This window comes from Haliaeetus albicilla, chromosome 20, assembly GCF_947461875.1.
Source record: "Haliaeetus albicilla chromosome 20, bHalAlb1.1, whole genome shotgun sequence".
Taxonomy (NCBI): domain Eukaryota; kingdom Metazoa; phylum Chordata; class Aves; order Accipitriformes; family Accipitridae; genus Haliaeetus; species Haliaeetus albicilla.
The window spans coordinates 14,936,996-14,960,062 of record NC_091502.1 but is presented as its reverse complement, the minus strand read 5'-3'; the positions used below and the strand labels follow the sequence as shown (position 1 = coordinate 14,960,062).

The window sequence follows — 23,067 nt, the reverse complement described above, 5'->3', positions numbered from 1 at the left end:
AAAAAAAGAGACCTAATCACTTGGGGGGGGGGGAGCAAGTAAAGAAAACTATAGAAGGGGAGAGAAGTATTAAATGTTAAAGCAGAAAGTTGTTGCCACAGGAAAAGCGGAAGGAAAAAAAAAAGGGGAAGGAAAAAAAAAAAGGGGAAGGAAAAAAAAAAAGGGGAAGGAAAAAAAAAAAGGGGAAGGAAAAAAAAAAAGGGGAAGGAAAAAAAAAAAGGGGAAGGAAAAAAAAAAAGGGGAAGGAAAAAAAAAAAGGGGAAGGAAAAAAAAAAGGGGGAAGGAAAAAAAAAAGGGGAAGGAAAAAAAAAAAGGGGAAGGAAAAAAAAAAGGGGAAGGAAAAAAAAAAGGGGAAGGAAAAAAAAAGGGGAAGGAAAAAAAAAAGGGGAAGGAAAAAAAAAGGGGAAGGAAAAAAAAAGGGGAAGGAAAAAAAAAGGGGAAGGAAAAAAAAAGGGGAAGAAAAAAAAGGGGAAGAAAAAAAAGGGGAAGGGAAAAAAAAGGGGAAGGGAAAAAAAGGGGAAGGGAAAAAAAGGGGAAGGGAAAAAAAGGGGAAGGGAAAAAAAGGGGAAGGGAAAAAAAGGGGAAGGGAAAAAAAGGGGAAGGGAAAAAAAAGGGGAAGGGAAAAAAAAGGGGAAGGGAAAAAGAAGGGGAAGGGAAAAGAAGGGGAAGGGAAAAAGAAGGGGAAGGGAAAAAAAGGGGAAGGGAAAAAAAAGGGAAGGGAAAAAAAAGGGGAAGGGAAAAAAAAAAGGGGAAGGGAAAAAAAAGGGGAAGGGAAAAAAAAAGGGAAGGGAAAAAAAAGGGGAAGGGAAAAAAAAGGGGAAGGGAAAAAAAAGGGGAAGGGAAAAAAAAGGGGAAGGGAAAAAAAAGGGGAAGGGAAAAAAAAGGGGAAGGGAAAAAAAAGGGGAAGGGAAAAAAAAGGGGAAGGGAAAAAAAAGGGGAAGGGAAAAAAAAGGGGAAGGGAAAAAAAAGGGGAAGGGAAAAAAAGGGGAAGGGAAAAAAAGGGGAAGAGGAAAAAAAGGGGAAGGAAAAAAAAGGGGAAGGAAAAAAAAGGGGAAGGAAAAAAAAGGGGAAGGAAAAAAGGGGGAAGGAAAAAAGGGGGAAGGAAAAAAGGGGGAAGGAAAAAAAGGGGGAAGGAAAAAAAGGGGGAAGGAAAAAAAGGGGGAAGGAAAAAAAGGGGGAAGGAAAAAAGGGGGAAGGAAAAAAGGGGGAAGGAAAAAAGGGGGAAGGAAAAAAAGGGGAAGGAAAAAAAGGGGAAGGAAAAAAAAGGGGAAGGAAAAAAAAGGGGAAGAAAAAAAAGGGGGAAGGAAAAAGGGGGAAGGAAAAAGGGGGAAGGAAAAGGGAAAGGAAAAGGGGAAAGGAAAAGAGCAGAAGGAAAATCAGCCTAAATCCTCAGAGAAGCCATTGAAGGGCCGGAGCGGGAGCGGGCCCCGCACGCACGGGCGCGCCCGAAGCGGCCGCGGAAGGCGCGAGAGGAGGAGCCGGCGGAGCAGCGCCGCCAGCCCAGCAGCGCCGCCAGCCCTGCCCCGCGGCACCGCACCCGCGCTCCCCGCGCGGGGCCGGGCGCGCAGCGGCCGCGGGGGCGGTGCTGCGGAGGGGCGCGGCTGCGCGGGGGGGGCGGAGCGGAGCGGAGCGGAGCGGGGCGCAGCGGCGGGGACGGGGCGAGGCGGGGCGCCGCGATGTGCTGAAGCGTCCCGCCGTTCACAGCGGAGGGGCGGCGGGGGCTGCCGGAGCCGCGGCGTTAGAGCCGCCGGGCTTGCCGGCCCTGCTGCTGTCCCACCGCCAGCAGCCGCGGTATAAAGAGGGGGATCGCGCGGGTGCGGTGCGGTAGCAGCCGCGGCTGCCGGCGCCTGGCCCCGGCTGCAGGGCGCGGGGGTGGGGAGGGTCATCGCCGCTGGAGGGGAATAAAATACACCTGGGGGGGTGGGGGGGGTGGAATCTACCTGGAGGGAGGGTGGGGAAGGGGAGGATGGGGGCAGAAAGCGGTTTCTGGGAAAAGCCGGTGGCTTGGGTTGGAGAGGAGGAGCAGGTGAGGGGAGAGCGCTCGCCAACTCGCCCCTCGCCTTCACGCTCCGGAGCAGGGGAGTGGAGAAGAGGAGCAAATCCGGGAGGAAGGCGGCGAGGAGCAGGCGGAGGAGGAGGAGGAGGAGGAGGAGGAAAGGACGCGGGGGGGGTGGCCCTCGTGCACTTAGGGGTAGGGGCGAGCCGCGGGCGGCGGCGTGAGGTGGCACCCACATAAACACGCACCCCCATCGCCTCGACGTACACGCGCGTCCAGGCGGGGGCGGGCAGAGCCTCCGCCGCCCCCCCGGGAGCAGCCGGGGGAGGTGCCTCGGTCCCCCCGCCGGGGAGGGGGCACGGCGGGGCCGGGAGGGGCTCGCGGGAGCTGCCGGCGCGGATGCCTTCACCTGGGGCTCTTCATCCGTGAGAGAGGCGAGGAGGAGAGGCGGTCGGGTCTGGAGAACTACCTCTGGATGGTTTAAAAAAAAAAAAAGAGAAAGAAAAAAAAAAAAAAAAGAGGGAAAAAACCCCCAACTCTGCGATCCTCTGCTCCCCACAGGCTCAGCACCGTAAGGGACTGCTATATTTGAGGCTGTCAGGAGGATGGGAGAGAGAGACTGAGAGTCAGGGCGAGAGAGAGACGGTGCCACAGCAGCGGTAAGTGTCTTTGCTGTTCCCCCAGCCAGGCACTGATTTCCCCGGTCAGACTTTGGAGTGTGTGCAGATTATTTCTTGTAATATCCATCGCGGCATCTTTGTGAGCAGTCTGCTGTGAAGCCAGCAATGGTGAGAGATCCCATTTTTGGGCTCCTACTGCAGGTTTATGTGGTTTGCTTTTTGTTTGGAATCTTACGTTGAAATTGTTGTCATAATTGAGCAGAAAAGTTGAAGCAGAAATTACTGTGATCTACTATATGCTTCCCGTCATATAACTAGCTAGCAAACTACCGCAGTGAATGAGTTGTGAAGAGAGATGTGAGGCTTTTAGAACAAATACATACTCCAGAGAAAGAATGCCTATTTTAATGTGCTAATTTTTTTATGTTTGGATTTGCTACCGTGCTAATGCTCGAGGGTGAAACAGAAAATACCCTAGCGTATTGAGTTTGTAGTGATGCACTAAAAGTTGTGTTATGAAGTTCAGTATGGTACTCGGCTTTGGGATAAACAATTATCTCCTGAATTAAAAAAGTACGGTGCCTGGACTGTTCTCCTTTGCTGACAGGCAGAGGAGATGGAATTACATAAAGATGCACTGATTTTTCCTCTCTGATGTGAAGACTGGATAAGACTGTGTGGAATGTCTATGAGCTGGCTAGAAGATGAACTGAGAGTTATTTCTGTAACACAGAGCACGAAACTGTGTTTTTAAGATTTTTATCTCGGAAGAAAAATCGGCATCCATTACTGTACCTGTACTTCTTCAGATGTTTAGTTTCATTCCTGTTGAGCACAGAAACTTAATAAAACAGAAGTCACACAAGATAGTGTAATGTGACTACTTAGGACTAAAGTTTTCTATGTGTTGCAATATTTCAGAAATTTAACATAAAGTTTTTGCAAAGTTTGTTCATTTTTTTAATTTATAAAGTAATACTTTCCTTGAATGACACATTTTCAGTCATGTTTTTTAATGAAGGACCTGATGCCAAATTTTTCTGAGGAGTTGCAGCATTCCCCTAGTCTTCAGTGAGCTTTGGATGAGAAACTGAAGTTTGAAACTACAAATAAATTACATGCTCACTGTTAGCCAAAAGCTAAGGGAGATTCCTGATAATTAAAATTTGGATGACATTTTCCAATTAATAAAAGTGCAATTAATTCTTGCTGAGTATAGTAGAACTCCTTCAGAAGTACTTTATGGCAATCAATATTAATGCAAGATCAGTTCATCATGATTAATATTATTACAGTGGATATCAAAAGAATTAGCAATAATTGGGCCATTACTTTAAAGTGCTATCAAAATACCTATTAGAATTTGTAAAAATACATTTTCATAAATTGCCTTTAATTACTATAGCATTTATCTGCAAAGTTTGAAGTTAAAAAAAAAAACAAACAACAAACCCCAAAACCTAAAACCCCTTCAATATCTTTCTTGCTGGGAGGGAAGACGCTTGTTTACTAGTGTGAGGTATGCTAAAAGAAAGACAGAAAACTGAGATGTGAACTATAGTAACTGAGGGATATTTCGGGTACAGTGGCCCTCTGTGGCAATATGCTTTTAACCATGTGAATGATTGAGATGTGGTTGAGAAGACAAAGTCTTGAAGACAACAAATATATAGAGGAAGGAGGATGAAGTGTTAAGCATTCTTGAAGGTGGTAACAGCTAAATAGTTTTAAAAGTGGACTATTCAGCATGCAGTTCTTCTGTTTCATACACTTACACAGCAAACGCCCATGCAAAAAGTCAGAACTAGCAGAGTGTGACATAAAAGTGTGAAGAGAGCTACGGAAGGTCTGGTGACTAAGAGTGTAGACTTTAGTTTTGTTGGTCAATATGAAGCTGAAGGTCATATGTTGAATTTTAGGTTAAAATGTCAGGGGAAGGGATCTTAATTTCATTTTATAACAGGGGCAGATGTGCTAAGAATGAAAACAGAAAATACAAAAAATCTGACTGGCTGAACTGTAGCAGAGAATGTGGAAGAAAACAGCTTTGACAACAGATCTTGAGGAAAAATATCCTAGCAGCTAAGATAAAAGGTATGATTAAAAACCTCTGCTGTTAGGAAATAATAAAGTGCAACTTTAAGAAATGCATAACTTAGAGGACTGTCAGCACAGATTCTATACAGGAAGGTCATGACTGGCAAATTTGCTTGAGTCCCCTGCATAAGTTGCTGACATGGTAAACTATTGGGGAATCAGTGATATGATTTATGGGGGTTTCAGAAAATGTCCAGTTCTGTGCTCCACAAAATATCGATTTGGAAAGTAAATTTTGGAAGGAGTGCTGGAATGAATTCAAACCTGACTTAGAGATAGGGACCAGAGGGTGTCAGTAAAGGTAAAGAGCTCTGGATGAAAGGAGGAGGTTAAAAGTATGATGCTTTAAGTGACATTCTGAGATCCAGTTTTCTTTCTTGCTTGTTATAAAGCTGGCATGTTCAAAGAAAATAAATCTGATTTGCTAGCAGTACAGAAAAATCTGTTCCACTGAACAGATTCAGCACACTGAAAGTTTTCTGATTAGGTTAATGATAGGAATATTTACTTTAAGTAATTAATACAAGTCTTTACTAAAGGCATCGGAAACTCTATATTAAGAATATACACGCCAAGTGGCTGGCATTGAGCCATCTGAGGTGATTGGTTCAGTGGCACTGAAACAATGGTTCTTCTGAATGATTTTGTCTTTCTGCATGTAGCCTGCAACACAGATCTTAGTTCCTCTGAATTCACTGCATAATTTGCCACTGTTGGTCTGCTTCCTCCATATGCTCCTGCTAACCGCTTCTGTGTTGCACTTTCCCTCAGTTTCAGAACCACCTCAATCATTTGGACAATTTCTTGTACTCTAAAATACTAAACTGAAATCCACCACAGTTTATACTGCATTCTTAATTCCTGAGAATCAATGTCAAACAGACATTTGCTTGCTAATATTTTGTTGGTAGGTGTTTCACAGAATTTAGTTTCTTCCTTCTGTGCATAGCTTCTCTGATGCTTTTTTTCAGGGTCTGTTACACCCTGTATTATCAACTTCTTAGCACTTTACAAGGGAAAAATACTATGTCTGGAAGTGATGGAATCCCTACAGAGTTTTATCTTCTGGGCAATTCTGATCAATAATGCTATATTACAGGCCAGTGCCTTTTAAAAAATTACAAAACTGTTAATACTTGGTAAGATAAATATTCTGATTTTACTTAAATTTAACATTTCAAAGCTTCAAAATGTGTGTACTATATGTATGTATATCTGTGTTTATACACACACATATACTATATGTGAGAGTAATGATTCTGTGTCTTTGCAAGCTGGAGTGGAAGTAACAATAACATTTTCTGGTTAGTGGAAGGAAATGTAATGTCTTTGTTTTTATAATTAATTTCTTGGCTGATTTATGAAAATATCCAAAAATGTATGAATCATAAGAAAATGTGATCTTTGTTTATATGCTGCTTTCTAAAAGGGAGTTCAGGATGATTTCTCACTGTACTTCATAAAGGCCACAAATCAAGTTTTAGGTGTTGCAAGTGGATGTATAACAAGGCATTATGATGTCAGATCCTGTATGCTGTGAATATAATAAAACATAAGAATTACCATCCTTGCTACAGCAGATGTTCTTGATCACACATACCAATACTTATTCTGTGTAGTCATCCACTCAGACTAGCTCCTAAGCTTACAGAGCCATGAGGTTATGTTGGAATGATAAAGTCATTCACGCTGTCATGTAGTAGTTACCAACACCATAGTTCGCTCCTTTACATCTCCTTCAGTACCAAACTTACGTGTCAGTCTTGGGAAAAATTGATAACTCTTCTCCATTTCCATACCTAGAAATAGAAAATGCATCAACTCTTTCTGTCTATCAGAAACCCTTCGGGGAGTTTCCTTTTTCAGTATGCTCTTAAAGGTTTTATTGTAAATGGTGTTAAAACATGAGGATATCTTTGGAGAACCTTCTGCTGCTGGAACTAAAAGCAGACAAACATTGAAGTTAGTTCATCGCAGTTACCGAGAGGGGTAAAGGATGACAACTTTCCATTCAACGTACAGGGAGTGTGGCTTCAGCCTCTTTCTGAGTGAGAAATGCTCAGGTTTTAGTAGCCAGAAGTTTAAGATTTACTATGTATCCAGTGGGACTCCTAGCCTGCAAAACATTTTGATCAAAACTAAATGTACAGCTTTGTAATTAATGCAGGCATAGTATCAGCTCAGTCTTTTGGGTGTCTTCCCTTACCAAGTAGCATCACCTTGCAAGAATTCATGAAGCCCATTTTATTTTTATTGGTTTTATAGTCTTCATTAAGTATGTGAGGGACATTGCCCTGTGGCTGTAACATTCCTGCTATAGGTTGTAACCAACCTGCTACAGCAATGCATTCAACCAAGAGTAGTAGCTACACAGATGGACAGGTAAAAGAAGAAGACTTTGTGGTCATAGTATCAGAAGAAGCTAATCTAACAGCATAACCTCCTCAATATTATTCTGAGAAGACATTCATGCACTGAACTTGACAGGTTGTAATTCTTGCTTAGACATAAAAAGACATATCCAGAATGTGTTTGTTGCAATAATCTCCCCCAAAATGTGCTCTCAAAACTAAGTAGTAATTGGCAAGGAGCTTAACAGAGATTTACTTTTGGAAAAGGTGATTAATTATTACCTGTTTAAGTACACATGCACTATTTTTTTCTGAAAGATGACCAGTTATCCCCATTAGCTTACTCCACAGACTTTCATATGCTATCTACTCTCAGTTATTTGCAGGTCTCCACCTAGACCTGGAGTGTAATGAACAAAACCGCATGAAAATGAGTCAACAAAGTCACAGTATATATTTTACCTCTTCTTCTGAGATGGTTCTCACAGAGAACATTTTCCAAAAGTTAAGTATTATAGTCACTCAAAAAAATTATTCTGGACATGCTGTAAGACCTTTGTGACATTCAGCACTGTTGGTCTGGTAGAGTAATTCAGCTTTGTCATGTTCGTATTACTGTGATGTAAACAGGATTATTCATTTATCTTTACATTTATTCTTGTGATGGCTTGGACGGGGGACAAGATGGACAGATTGTTAAATGGATGGAATAGAAAATACTGACAATTTCATGAGCTGTCTTGTTCCTGTATAGGAATTTCAGTATGCCTGCACACAAAAACATGGCTGTATTCCAAACAAACACTTGAAGTTCTGGACATAGAGACAAATTAAAATTCCATTCAGTTTGTTTTTTCTTTAATTACTAATGTCTTTTCCACAAGCATTCACTGCCTGGAGTATTGTACTTATACAGCCCACTTTCTGGACCAAATTAATAATATTGAACTTTGTATCTAAGGTTACACATACACATTTTCAAAAGTGAAAAAAAGAAGATATATAGTTCTGTACCTACTATTTAAGTTACTTTGATGTACAGTTCACTAACTGCATATATAAATCGTTGATTTTTCTATTGTGGCATAACTTGTAGGTACACCTATCTACATTTATTTACAAAAATGCAGATGCCACTTTAAAGTGCAGTTGCCCCAACTGTCTAATTCACATTGCAAGTCCATACTAAATAGTATTTAGATTAGAACTCTGATTGTCATAAAAGATTTGTTGTTTTATTAGCAAGGTCCTTTGACTCCATTATAAACCTTATCGTTAGTATCATCATCGTAGCAACTAGGCACTATAATCATAAATCAAGACTGCATTGTACTAGGAGCTGTAAACACAAAATGGTCCCTGAATCAAAGAACTTAACTCAAGAGCTCTTCCCTTTTTGCTGTGATTTGTGACCTTTGAAAAGCTTACATCTAAGGGTAGACATCTGTGTTTCACAGCCATGCTACCAGGATCATGTACAGACTTCTTAAAGATCACCTCCCACAACAGAAAAAAAAACCACAACAAGATATGGTCTGCAACACTATGACATGTGATGATCACACATACGTGCTATAAAATGTCTTGCAAATTTGTCTAAAGACAGTACCAGCAGTCCACAATTTCTTCTGAAATTTTTAGAAGGAGTTTTTAGACCTCTTTTCTAAATTAATTCATTTTTCAGCTTTCCAAAATCTCATGCAGATCAAATCTTATTAAAAACAAGTGTATGGACTTTCACATGAGATTCCATTAGAAGATAAGTTCTAATTATTAAAACTTTCTATTTGTTTTTGTCAATCCAAAAATCATGAGTTAAAGAAACCAAATAATCTACTCATTCCTGTGCCGTGGCCTTATTCTTTGTTTGGTTTTTGACTTCTGCACATTGAGGTGATACAAGCTCTTGATTTCTCAGTCTCATGCTATGCAAGATTTTCAAAATGTTCTCACTCCACTGTAACATATGCAGTGTCATGTATTATTGCTTACATAAAACTCAGCTCAGGGAATCTGGGAATAAAGCCATGACTTCTCTGATGTCATAACATCACTTTGATGTGTGTGTGCACAGCTTCCCAACTCAAACCTGGTTGTGTAGTATTTCCTCTATCTGGACTTTGGGGATGCAGGTTGGACATTGAAATAGCTTAAGGCTGAGAAAGACTGACTGTTACATGGTTTTGAGAAGACGCATAATTGAAAACATAGAACAGATCAGTTAACAAGGGAGGATAATTTATTAAGAGGACCATCAGCACACAAAGAGATAATTTAGAAAACATGATATATAGCTGAAATGTCTGCAGTCATGTTTTCCCCCTTGCATATCACAACTGACTGATTGCTAACATCTAAGTATTTATTTGCCTTATCAATCACTTTGTGCCTGAGTCATTCACTGATGGGCATAATCCTCTGTTTGTGACTTCACAAGGCATCTCTGGAGGAAATTTGAATGTCATCAGCAACGAATTGAGACATTACTGAAGGCATCAGGTAGGAGGAGGATGTTTGCACAAGAGGCATATTAATCAACAAGAGAAGAAAATATGCAGCATCAAAGTAGCATAATTCAGTTGAATTTCGATTAAATTCTTGCATATTTTCTGCAATGTAGAAGCAAGACAGTTAGACTGATTGATCAAGCCCTGCAAAAAGCAAAGCGCTTTTCTAGAAAATAAATAAAGGTTGAGCAAGTTGAGAAACATTAAGCGTACAGGAGTACTAAAGTTTATACCCTTAAAAGGTCATTTACCACCAGAAGTTATTTGTTCAAAATTCCTGTTATCTCTGTAAGTGTTTATTAAATATCCATCAGTTACTATCAAGATTCCTTCTCTGTTAATCTTTGCAAAATAGTTATTTTGAAACAGCACAATTTTTGTTGTAAAAGAATGTAAAGGAATTTGCTAAGGATTTCTTTCAAAGCATACAAAAATATGTTGAACTTATAAACAATGTGTGCATGATTATATCGGATTATAGGATCTGTAAATGAGAATAAAGTATGAGAGAAAAAGGAACCTATCATAGTTTTGGGTTATTTTGGTTTAACAGAAAATGATTACATGTCTTCATATGTGACATTCTGCATCAAATAAAAGCTGGCATATAAGAAAGTATGGTCAGTTGAACTCTTAATATTTACTAAAAATATTGTCTGTTTCAACAACTGCATGCTAGTTACATGTGTTATCTATGATTTCAGAAAAGATAGCAGGCTGTTTTGTGGGGACTGGTTTAAAGTCAAAAGAACGTAGGTTATCAGAAACCTGTCCAAAAACCGTAAGGGACATGCTTTCTTTTTGCAACCTACAGGAGTGTAACTAAGGAGCTTAGGGGATCCTAAGTATTTCTCTAAAAACTACCTGTAGGTGGTATAATAAGATCTGGAATATTTTGTCAGTGGAAGAAACAGACTGTAAACAGCTATATGCAAGGCAGTGATTTTGGACTTCTTGTTATTGTTTCTGGTTTTATTATAGTGTTGTAATGAGGTAACAGAGCAAAGCAAATACAAAGGTTTACTTTTTATTGGGCCTAATCTTATTCTTTGAAATGGCTGAGAAAAATTCCATCCATTAACTTGAAAATAAAGATTAAACTAAACAAAACTAACTTCTACGATCAAGCACACTGGACATAGAATTATTTTACTTCTTTATAGCATACGTCAGATTTTAAGACACCTCAGAGACACAGGAAGAAATCCCTTTTCCTTATTTAAGAAAGGAGTCCAACAGATCAGTCAATAGAAACTTTGGCAGACTACAGACAGAAGGTCCTGTCACAGGAGATTTTTATTGCTTTCTACTAATTGTTATTTTGAATTTATTAGTTACTAGTGTATGAAAAATATGATTGGATTTTGTGACTTTAGTTATAATTTTTATTTTTCTAGTGCAGTCTATTTTATTGCCATTTTCCTTTGATTTCCTCATCACCTGAGATTTTCCCACATGTTGGCTGGCACGAAATTAGTTTTCTTAATTTGTATGCTTGATTTGCCTTTTCTGTAATTTAGATTTTATTGCCGATGTCAGACAAAGGAGAAGGAGATGAGGGAAGTATGGAGAACACAACCCTTCACCACTCCCATTCCCATGTATAAAGGCAGCAAATAAATGTGTTTTATTAATGCAGTAAAGTCAGAGTCCTTGTGGCTTGAGATACATTAAAGAGACTCTCTAGCACTCCAAGGACTGCCAAATTAGACGATGCTGAGGGGAAAGAAAGAAAAAAGAAATAAGAAAAAAGCACTTTCACATAAAATTCACACTGCATTTAACAAGCTTAAGAGAAAAACACTTATCCAAAGCTGAAAGCACAGGACGCTACAGCTTAAGAGCCATGCTTTCCACTGAGAGGCTGTAAGCACAGGTTGGGTAGTAGAGAAACGGTGGGGACCATGCAGTGATGAATCCCCCTTTCTCTGCTCACTACTAAGTGGGTGAAGAAGGGGAAAGTCCACATAAATTACTCCTCTTCTGTGTCACAGACCTGCACCTGCAAACGGACAGTCCCTCTGTTGGGGATATGGAGGGTCACACAACACACGCGGAGAACACTGATCTCTGTTGTTGAGGTTTTCTGATATACAGGGTAGAGGCTGTGACCTGAACACCATTGAGAATCAGAGGTATTGTGCCTACCAGCCTGTCAAGGTAAATTTCTCCTAAAAATACCTTAGTGATCCTTATGACATGTTCTGGGTATAGGGTAGCTCTATTGTAGCTGTATTTCTTCTCGCCCAAAGCATGCATTTAAAGACTATGTCCTTAAATATACTGAAAGCAGGCAGTTGAAGTCCATTGGCCACTAGCAACTGCTGACTGCTGTTTTCTTTAACAGTTTGTGCGTACCTCTTATGCTGCTTCTAGTTCTCTTTCCTCATTGCCCCAATACGGACATATCCTCACGCTTTGCCTTTTTTTAATCATGATCAGGCTTTTGTGGCTAACACTTACTCAGAAGGACTCAAAACGGTCCAGAGCCAAATTCCTTGCTGGCATAAGCAAGTGTAGCAACACTAAATTCGGTGGAGTCCTGCCTGCTTGTTTTAGGATGGCTCCCCCACCTTGAATTTACCTGCAACCCTCAACCCCTACTACCCTCTGAAGCATATTTTGCCAGTGACAGTGACTGAGGAATTCCAGGCTGGATTTTAAATCTGCTACCAAATGTATTCTGGCTATGCTAGCAACAAGCAGAGCTGCACAAAAATTACCCATTTTTGTTCTGTAAGTGTCCATCTGCAGCAATGATGATTTTCTGCCTAAATATTTTATTCTTCTGTGAATGTGCAAAAATGTGTATTATTTTTTTCCCCTGCCGGTTCTGCTGACAAGCAGAACTTTTTCATAGAGCTCTATAATTAGGCTCCAGAGTCCTGTGGAGACACACAGTAGAGTGGTAGGCTTTATATTCTGCAACACTTAAAAGTTGCAGTTCACAGACATGTGTGCTTACATCTACCCCACCTCTTTGCATGCTATAACTAGTCTCTTCCATTCCCTTTGGATCTGTCCCCCTGTGTCTAAGAAAAATGAGAATTTTGAGTGTTTCTGGTCCTAAACTGCAAATCAGCACTCGACCACTGTGTGAAACTCTTGACAGAATGGAACAGAGTTTCAGGTCATCACTGAAAATCCCCACTCAGGAATCTTGCATTGTTTCAGGTTGTGCAATGAAACGATCAAACTTTATATGAAAACATATAACTCTTGGGGGTTTTCACATAGTTCTTTTCAGCATGAATGTGAATTTTTGTGGTTTCAATCACTGTACAGTGATCCTGATCACAAAGCCCAGTGATGAGTATTTATATTCTGTTCCTATAGCAAATATATATAGTTGTAAAGAAATAGATCACTGGCAGAATTTGTATGTGGATTATTATATGTTGCTATTGGATGGCCCATAGGGAAACCTTTCATTTTCCTTTAAGATAACCTTCAAACTAACCTGTTTTAAAGCATGCTATTATAGAGACCATGAGTCTTTGCCACTTGAGTCCACAGATGGCCTCAAACAACTGTAAATTAGTAACACTAGTTATACCTCCTAAAGATGGTTAACATCTGAGATTTCATGACTAGTAAGCTTCTATCCAAACCAGTTGGAAATATGGACTGATATGATTTGTTTAGCTTTGTATTGGCACAGTTTGGAGGAAAAAGATTTTAATGTTATAATATGGCTGATGAGAGTTACGGCTTATTCTTTAGCACTGTTACCAGCTGAGAAGCTGGTAGCTCATTTTTAGAGGTTTAATTAATAATGTAGACAGTTGAATCTGCCTGCTTGGACTAAAATAATTAGCAGAGAGTAAACAAACACTTTACATTTCACTTTATGAATGGTGTGGTGCCACTTTAAATATTTAATGTTTTGATCTGAGTGATGAGTCAATTCTTGCAGGGTGCCAGGTTACAGCTACAATCTGGGGAGGAAAGCTGAGTTGTCAGCAAAGGTACGTTCCCGTAACTGCTTCCAACCAGCAAGGGCTGCAGGAGGTGGAAGAAGACCTAAAGCGAATGTTAAAAAGGAGGGTATGAAAATGTAGAAGCTGTCGGAAAAGAAATGGTAAAACAAACCAGACAGGAGGGGGAGCTGATAGAAAGCAGTTTAATGCAGCTCAGTGACTAACTGATCTCCATGTGAGGTCCTATAGGGGACAAGTGTCTCATACCCATTTAAATCTCAGGTGGTGGCTTATTCTCATTCCTTTGTATATTCAGGGCAAGAAAAGCTAAAAGATACCCCTCTAAATTTACTGGCTTTTTCTCATAAATATTGATGGTCTGGGGAAGAGAAAACCCAGACCCTGCCCACAGAGCAGACAAAGCTTATGTGTTGAGCATGCTGAAAACCAGCAGTGATTGCAATTTTGACTTCAGGAACCATATATGCATGTTCTGAACAACTTCATACACAATCTTAAACTGAATATACACTTAAACAATCTCGACTGCAATTTAGTTAATCTTAGGTGAAGTCCTAGACAAGTACCTTTGAGAAGGGAATGCTAATTACACCTAATCTTTACTTCATGGCGTGGAATAGTACTTTTGATATTATAACCATTTTGTATTTCTATCCAAAACATTCAAAAGCCATACTCCTTAAGCTTAAAAAATCTCTTCACTTTTGTGGTTTATGTCTTGTAAACCTTAATACTTCTTTTTCTCTCAGGTTTTTTCTTCCTTATTTTCAAAATGGCAAAAATATTGAATATCTGATAAATACATTGTAAACTATTTTTAAACAAACTGTTTGATTCAGTCAATTTTAGTTCACTTTCAAGAGCATGAAATATTCAGAAAATCACATTCCCATTTATATTTTTTTTCTGGAGACTAGATGAAGATGCAACCAGTGCAGTGTGATGCTGGCGAATAATGTTATTTTCTGCCTGGCGCACCACTCAAAAAAATGTCCACGAAGTTCTCTCACTGTGCCCACTTCGATTAATTAGCTTTATTACTGCAGCCCACAATGAAGTTCTTGAGCTGTAACTCAGGGCAGTTTTCCACTCCAACTCCTTTATTAATCATGATCATACTTAGGAGAGAACCTTGCCCGATTTTCTTATTTCATACCAAATTTGCAGGGTGGACAGAAAACCCACAAAAATATTTGCTAACCTGTTGTGTTTGGTACAAAAGCCACTACGCAATGATTAATATGGATCCCCACTGTGCCATTTGTGTATGGTTGTTTTCCAGAGAAAGATCAAGCTTCGGTCAGATTTTTCAGTAGACCCTGCTGCCTTCAACACTTCAAAGACCATGCTGCAAGTCCCTTGCCATTTGAGTAGGAGAAGTTTCCTGGAAGTGTGTTCTTGAGTGACGGGAGGCTTTGTCTGGGCACAAATAGGGGCTCTGGTGTGTGCGAAACTGGCTCCGTCTCATCCTCGTGCTGGGGTGGGAGGCTTTTCACCTGTCAGTGACACACACCAATACAACAGCACTGAAACATTAGATGTATGTGTCACTGTCACTATTTTGTTCTCTCCTTCGGAAACAATCAACAAAACACTGCAATCATCTGAGAAAAATGGAGACTTACAGGAGCTTCCATATGAAGTGATTTGATTTATTTTTTTTATTTACAACAAGCATTGATGACAGCATTTGGATGCTTATTTGTTAATGAAAATCCAAAGATGGATGTGAAAAAATTAACATTTTACTTTGTTCAAATATTTTGTTTCTTTCCCATTGTTTTGCTCCTCCAGAATCAGAATACTCTCTTGATACATTGAAAATAAAATTCCATTCCCAACTGGGATTTTATTAGTGATTGTCACAAAACTGAAAAATCTATTTTTAATCCTGTTCATCTACTAACTACCACTGGTTCTGACCAGTCAGGGACCTCATTTTCACGGTATGTCCGTCTGTAGAAACTGATGCAAGCATAAGGGAAGGGGTCAGTTACCTATTCATCCTCCCTTCATGGCTTTCTCTGAGACACAGAAACCTCTAAAACTTGCAGCAGAAAGCAGTTTGAACAGATCACTTTGTTGCCAAGGTAATAAAATCCACGAGCTTTCAGAATAAGCAGATTTCTTCTATGATATTTAATGTTCATGGCTAAGCAAAAAAGGTAACAGCTTTTTGTAATAGATAAGGTGCCCATCTTTTGGAACAGCGATTTGCAGCTTTTGGGCAATTTGCAGGGCCTCTACTACATGAGGTGTGGACCAAGCAGGGGAGAAATGATCTTTAAGTACCCAAGATGGCCAAGCCAAATGCATTTGTACCTCAAACAGTAATTTCAAATGTATGCATGTATGAGTGTACAGGGAGAGCTGATGTTTTTTTCAGAATTGTGAGTAAAATTCGAAAGACTTTGAACTGTGACTGTCGCCTGTGATTTCTGAGATATGTCTTACTGTACTCGGTAAGGGAGGCTGACCAGCCAGGGAGCAGTTGGTTTGCAAGGACTCAATCTCAGGTGGGATTTTGTTTGTGTTATTTGTAACCTCTACTATCAGTGTATAAAAATCTGACTTGAACTTTTGATGAATATGTTTTTTACTGCACCATTAAGCTTGTCTAGTTTACTAGCAGCATGGTGAAATTCACAATATAACATTTTTTTTCCACTCTTCAAATACAAATAAACTAGTTTGTGCAGGCATCCTCAAGGTCTTGCGTCCTGAAATACATTTATGGATATTAATGTTCAGGGGATATTTCTGGGAAAACTGAAGTAAGTCATGTCAGGGCTTATATTTCCAAGGTGCTGAATTTGGGGGGAAAGAACTGATTTTAGTGGACAGAAAATATCCCTCCAGCCACAGAAAAAAGATAGCCAAGAGCTTTGGGCTGAATCCACATGCCTTGCCATTGAAACCTCTGTGGTTTGCAGCCTGTCCACTGTGGGGCTGTGAGTCAGTTTTCCCCTTTGAACTGAAGTTTTATGAGAGAAATTCACGGCACGGTAAATAGTGATCATCTTTGTTAACTCTCATCTACCCCATTTGTCAAGATGATGAATCTGTATATGGTCAAGGTTTTAAAAGATAATGTGGTTTGCTATTGGCTCTAATGGGGATTTTTTTTTTTTTTAATAACATGGAATTTTGCTGTTCAGCATCATTTTATTTTATTATGCTCGTTTTTTGTGTAAACAGTGGTCTGTTGCCATTTGGTCACACACACGCTGTTTTGCTACAGAAGCTGTTCATCAAAGTGGTGACATTTCATTTTAGGACACATTTGGAAAACAGATATTGTTGTTGTTGTTGAGGCACTTTGACTTGGGAAATGCCATATAGTGTATGTGAAAGCTCTGTACAGTCACAGGAGTGGTAGAAGTTTGCCTGAGCTCAAATTCCCAGACACTTTATAATCAAAATTAGCTGCCTTGCCTCAACCTTCTATCACACCAAAATGAGGCCTGCATGATGCAGGCAAAGTTAAAACAAATTAAAGGGAGCACTTCCTCACACAGTGTGAAGTCAGCCTGAGGAATACAGTCACATAGTTCATAGATTTGATTTTTTAAAGGGCTGGGTAATTTTATGACCAATAATAACATTTTTAGTTATGCATGCTAAGTGAAGTATAATTGGATTTCCTGCTTCACAGCATCAGCTACAGGGCCACTACATCACTACAGGGGCCGGGAAGGGATTTATTTACACACATATGCGCACGTTCACACCCATGTACACCCCTCCCGCATGCAGCAATGAGTTTTGGTGCTGTGTGCTAGGGGTTTTTTTAATCATTGTGCATAAGCCACTGTCTCTGAATAGTTAGGGCCAACATCTGCATGTCAACAAGAGCCCTGCAGAATACCTGTAGTAATTACGGTGCATGTTGAGCATGTGAAAACTGTGGGCGCTTTGTCCATTTTGCAAATGTCAGCAAGTCTGAACCAAGCTGCAGGAGGAAGAGAATGTGTCAAAACATCAGCTCTTAATATTCAAAAGGCTTCTGGGAATACGAAAAGCTATGCAAGCCTCAGTCAGTACCAGAGTGCCAGATGTTGGCCACTGACACAGTCACTAAAACGTGACTGCTAGTTTAGTTAACGCATCCTTCACCCTCCCATCACGGTCATTTCAGAAATCAACAGGAATAAAAAAATTGGAGACCATAGCATGGTTGCCACTTTTTAAGTATTTGTTTTTAGTGAAAGTATAGGTGAAAATTAAAAATGGATTTGAAAATTCAGAGGTTAATTACTGCAGAGAAATTCCAGGCTAGGAGTATGATGAAGTAGCACACTGGGCCTCTTTTTATTTTATTATTTTTCCTAGCATGCTGTATGTTACCTACACTGGAACCTATGGAAGAATAGACTAATTAATAAGTTTATTAAAGGTTTCATATATCACTATCAGCACTTTCACCTACCAGAACAGGATCTAGAAACCTTTTCTAGCACTTAGACTCACGGTGTAGAGTAGGAGGAGAGTTAGGCACCAGCAAGAAGCCAATTAAAATCTGTATGTTCAGCATGCCGATGCCTAGAGCATGCCAAAGGCGAACAGTGACAGAGACGAGCACTATATCCCAGCGAGGGCACCAGAATTTGACCCGGTCTTTCACAATGTATATCACTGAACCACTTCTTTAGAGTTATGTTTTTAAAATTAAAGTATAACACTTATTCTGTTAAAATCCAAGAGGATGAATTTCGTTATTGGACTATCTCTGTGGTTAGAGCCATTGCCCGAGTCTGAGTCATGGGTTCAGTTTTGTGAGGAGTCAAGGAGGATGCAGATGCACAGGTACGTTGGTGTAGCATGGATAGTGCTCCCTGGTTGTGCAGAGAGGAATGAGATGCTTGCTGCTGGGTGGAGACAGAGCACAGGCTAGAGGAAACTTCATTGCTGCTAATAATTGAATCACTGAGAAGGAGTCCTCAGTTCTGCTGCCAGGAACGCATCTCCTAAATAGAAAATAATGAAACAACCAGCAGTGGATCCAAGCACTCCATCCTGAACCTTTAGTCTCTATGGTCTCACCCTGTTTGATTCAGTTTATTTGCAATTCCTGCTCCATTCACTTTAGAACTAATAAGGACAGATGTGAAAAAAACGCAGTTCTGTCCTCTTAACAAATTAGCCTCTTGCAGATGACCTCATCCCTAGCCAACCTGCTCACACTCTGTTGTAAAGCATGATTGTAGGTAGCACAGTTATAACTGGAAAACTACAGCTAGAAGCATCCCCTTTTAGTGACAGTCTATCTCCCTTACACAGTGGGCAATTTATTCAGAATTATACGATAAACACTAACTACACTAAGAAGTTCAAACTGATAAAGTATACATTATCTTGCTTAGCAATATTAAAGCAAATATAAATTATAAACTGGATAATGCAGATGATATTTAAATAGTCTGAAGAGTTGTAGACAAGAAGGCGGCAGAAGTATAATTATAGCAGAGCCAAAGAAAATTTTACATTGATGAAAAGCAACACTGATAGACTTGACATCAGGAATTATTTGACTATACATGATGAAACTATTAAAAGTGTGTTAAATGGGAAGAAGTAGGTCAGCCTATTAGATAGCAAGAGAATACCAAATGAATCCAGAAAGAAGAGGGGAAAAAAAAAGATCTGTATAATTTTCTCTGGGTGAGTTTCTGTCTAGTCACATTGAGAGTATTGGGACATCAAGGGAAAAGCTCTCAGTTCTGTGAAAGGATAAGGCAAAACTGATCACTGTGTAGATATTTTTCCTCAAAGAGTACAAATCACCTCAAAGACCATGGGGAGAAGTAAAATATAGCCAGAGCGCCATGCTGCCTGGATACTAGCTTTTTAATCTAGCTGACCAAGATGGTGAGGTAATATTTGCCCCCCCTTCACTGGGATGCAGTGGTTTATCTGTTCCCAAGGTGCCACCTCTGCGTAGATATGAAAAGGCTAACAGAAAATAAAATAATTAGTAGAGGTGAAAGGGAAGTCTTCCTCCATTTCTCCACAAATCTGAAATAGCAAAACTACATTCTTACCCTTGAGCTTTCTTACCCTTTTTTATATAAAAGGCTGCACTTTGAATAGTCACTAGTGATCTAAAACTAAAAATTCATATGTTTTCAAGTCAGTCAAGACAGACTGGTTTGGGTTTTAATTAAATTTTTTAAATACAATTTTGAAGAAAAAAGAAAAATTTAAAAAATAAACTTTCAATTTTACTTTTTTTAGGATATAAATCAATCAAATTACAACTTTTCCTGCAAAACTCCTTTTTTTCTGAACCAACATTTGCTACCAACAAGTTTTTTTGTTACTATTCCTTTTGATTTGTCATAGAAAATAGTGAAGAACTGGGTGATGGGAGATGGCTGAAGAGGAAGTGTGTTTAACAAAGAACCCCAGGGCTTTGTGTGCCCCTAAAAATTAAATCATATGTACTGTATGAAAAAGAAGGATATCTGTACGATAATGCAGAGAAAATTACATGAGTAGTGGATCTTTTCCAGCATTTAAGGAAGATTTAATTTATACAGAGATGTTAAATTTGTTCCTTTTGTAGGATTCTGCAGCTGAAAGCATGTTGAGAAGAGCCATGACCACATTCAAAAACCCAAACAGATTGGAAAATGTTAGGAGAATCACTGTGAGAAGACAAAAAGCTTAGATGACTTTTTTTCACATCAGAAGTGCAAGGGAAGTGTATATGGTATTTCAGACTACATGGTTGTAGTTCTGTTGAATCCTGTTCTGTGTAATTAAGGACTGTATTCTTTGTAGAAAATTGGGCTTCCAAATTCAAGGCTCCGTTTTCCCTAGTTATTACTGAGTGCCAAAGATAAAGCAAAGTAGCTGGAATGGTACTATGCAGATTCAAACAAGCCCATGAGCTTTCATTTTATTTTCATTTCTGGAAAGACATTATTTAAATAGGAAGGATGGGAGTGAAAAAAGCAACATGGAGAAGGCAACAGGGTAGTCTAATTACATTATGTTCTGTCTGTTATAGATATATTCTAGTTCATTCCATCCAGTCTTCTCATTTATGAGCACTATCAACAGGGAAATCAGTTGGGTGTGTTTGTACTGGATGTCATTGTAGCAATAGTTTTCTGTGTGCTGCTGGTCCAGAAGATGATGGCCAATGTGTTATGGGAAGGTTCTGCAGCCCATCACAAGGGAAGGAGGAACTGTGCTGGATTTGGAGACTTTCCTGAATGTTTGTTTTCCTCCCTTCCTTGCTTTGTTGTTGTAGCAGTCTAAACCAAGCTTCATTCCAAGTAAAAAATACAAGTTTGTTCTTTGTGTATGGAAAGTATAATTAAATTACTGATGCTCTAAAAGATTGAGTTTAGATCCTGTTGAGCAGATTTTTATTTGTATTGATGAATTCATTTGACATCTGTTTACTACCTAAAATATTGCTGCTATTGCCTAATGACCAGACATTCTGGCTCCATTCACGAGAAGTGTCATTCAATAGCTGCTCTTTAGCACTAAACATTGCATTACACAGGATGATGGAGTATTATGAATTTAATACATTTTAATTAATTTTCTAATGTCAAGATTGACCATTATGAAGCAGGTGTTCTAGTAAGAGTTAAACAGTGCATTATCTACAAAGCAATTGTACTAAAACAGTCAGAAATGTGGGTGTCTGAAAGCTTTACAATTCATGTAAGGATATTATCCTCTGCCCAGTCATTTCTAGCAAATACAAATGCATGCAAATCTTCATTTCCACACACACAAGAATGTTTCAAGAGAAGATGAGTGTTCCTTAGGTTTTTCCATTTAATTTGCAAACTCCCTACTTTAGCAGTCTCTCTGCCATTGCTGAATGCTAAAAAAAAAAATCCTATAAGTCAATGGAAACACTGCCAGAAGTTGGACTGGCATAAAACACCACATCCTGCTGGATGCTACACTATTTTTATGAGGTGCTGGGTACATTCACTGTGCACTGATTCCACAGTAACTGAATTGGACTGTAAATGAAAAACTTCCAGTTTTGGATTGAAGAGAAAGATGCTCAACAGGAGTAACAGCAATAAATGACTTTAAAGATGAGGTACGCTCACGGTGTTTTTCACTAAGTAATACTATTTGATTTGGGTGCCCTAGTCTGTCTTTGCAGCAGTGTGAGAACGCTCCCCTTGGACTTTTGCTCAGAAATTACTGACATTGTCTTTCATGGAAGAAGGAGGGAAAATTATAACAGCCCTACCCTTGAAACAAGGTTAAAGGCCTTCTTTAATCTGCATGTGCATAGTGAAATGTTGAGGCAGGGGGGGAAGGAGGAACTTAGACAGGAAAGGAAAGTAGGTGGTTATACTCTTTAATAAAGATGCTGTCAGAGAGCTGTGGGAAAAGGCAAAAAGCCTGAGGAGTGACAGAAGGCTTCTTTGCATATGCCCTTGTTTTAGGTAGGTGGTTTCTGAGCTGTAGCTTCAGCATTGAGATCCATCACCCAAGTCTCTAGGTAGTCCATGGGACACGGCACCATACTTTGCACAATTATTGTCATGAGGAAAGGACAGCAAACAAGGTCATAATATCAATTTGTTATAAATCATATGGTAACATTAAGGTAAATTGTATAAATTGTTGGAGCAATTGGAGGCATGTATTTTTTAATTGATTTTGGTTGGTATTCCTTTATCAAAGAAAATGAGAATTCTGGAAGATATAAGGGTATTTGCTAAGAATGTATAGCTAGGTTCCAAAAACCAAATTCAGATACCAAGCTACCAGCAGCTCCCTTTGTCTTCCTTCAGTGGCAGATGATGTCTTTCGGCTTTATGTTTTAAATAGGATTTGCTGATACAGCATAAATCAATAAATTTCTGAAAATCTTACTTCATTTATTACATCTTTATTAAAGCATTTAACTTAACCTACAGCATGAGAGGGGATACTGTGTCCTAGCATGTGTTCATTGTCTAAATTTTATTTCTAAAAGTACAGACAGGAAGGTATTAAAGGAAAGCTAACAGTCAGTTAAGCTGGCCAGGATCTGGGAAATATTTATTTAACAAAGTGTAGGCAATTACTATGTCAGTTTTGATATTGCACCGCAAGACCTATAATAATTTTCAGAGGAATGTGGTCCATTCTATGTCATGCCTGTTGCAAAGCCTGGTGAGACTCACACTAAGATGGACACCATGGGCTTGATCCACAACTCACAGAATTCAGTGGAAACACTCCCAATGAGTTCATTAGGCTTTAATTCAAGATATTAATGCTGAATGTTAGCATGTGCTATACTGTGAATGTTGGCACTAATGCTGCTTTCTATTCATAAATTCATGTCAAGTGTCCCTCTGTTGAGCCAGTGCAGTGTTTTGTGTACAGATCTGTTTTCTCAAAAGCAGCAGAGAAGTGTTTGACAAAAGAAGAGAATGTTCTTGTTAAAGGTGGTAAACCTTTTTCAGTATGTTGTGCACTATATTTCTTTTGAAATTTTATTACATAGATTTCTGTGTTGACTCTAAAGGTTTGAATTCACTATTTGAAAAATGACCTGTTCAAAAAAATAGGGCTTTT

At 39.4% G+C, this 23,067-nt stretch overlaps 1 protein-coding gene across 4 annotated transcripts in view; it reads left to right on the top strand.

Moving 5' to 3' along the window:
• The first annotated feature begins 1,703 nt into the window (after nucleotides 1-1,703).
• CNTN5 (contactin 5) overlaps nucleotides 1,704-23,067 on the top strand; it is a 672,838-nt gene continuing 651,474 nt past the window's right edge. For 2 of the 4 annotated variants that reach the window (XM_069808328.1, XM_069808331.1), the window contains exon 1: nucleotides 2,198-2,655. The gene's annotated coding sequence lies outside the window, so the exon portion shown is untranslated. Of the gene's footprint in view, nucleotides 1,792-2,197; nucleotides 2,785-23,067 lie in introns of those variants that run through there. The other 2 variants (XM_069808329.1, XM_069808330.1) reach the window with 2 other exon arrangements.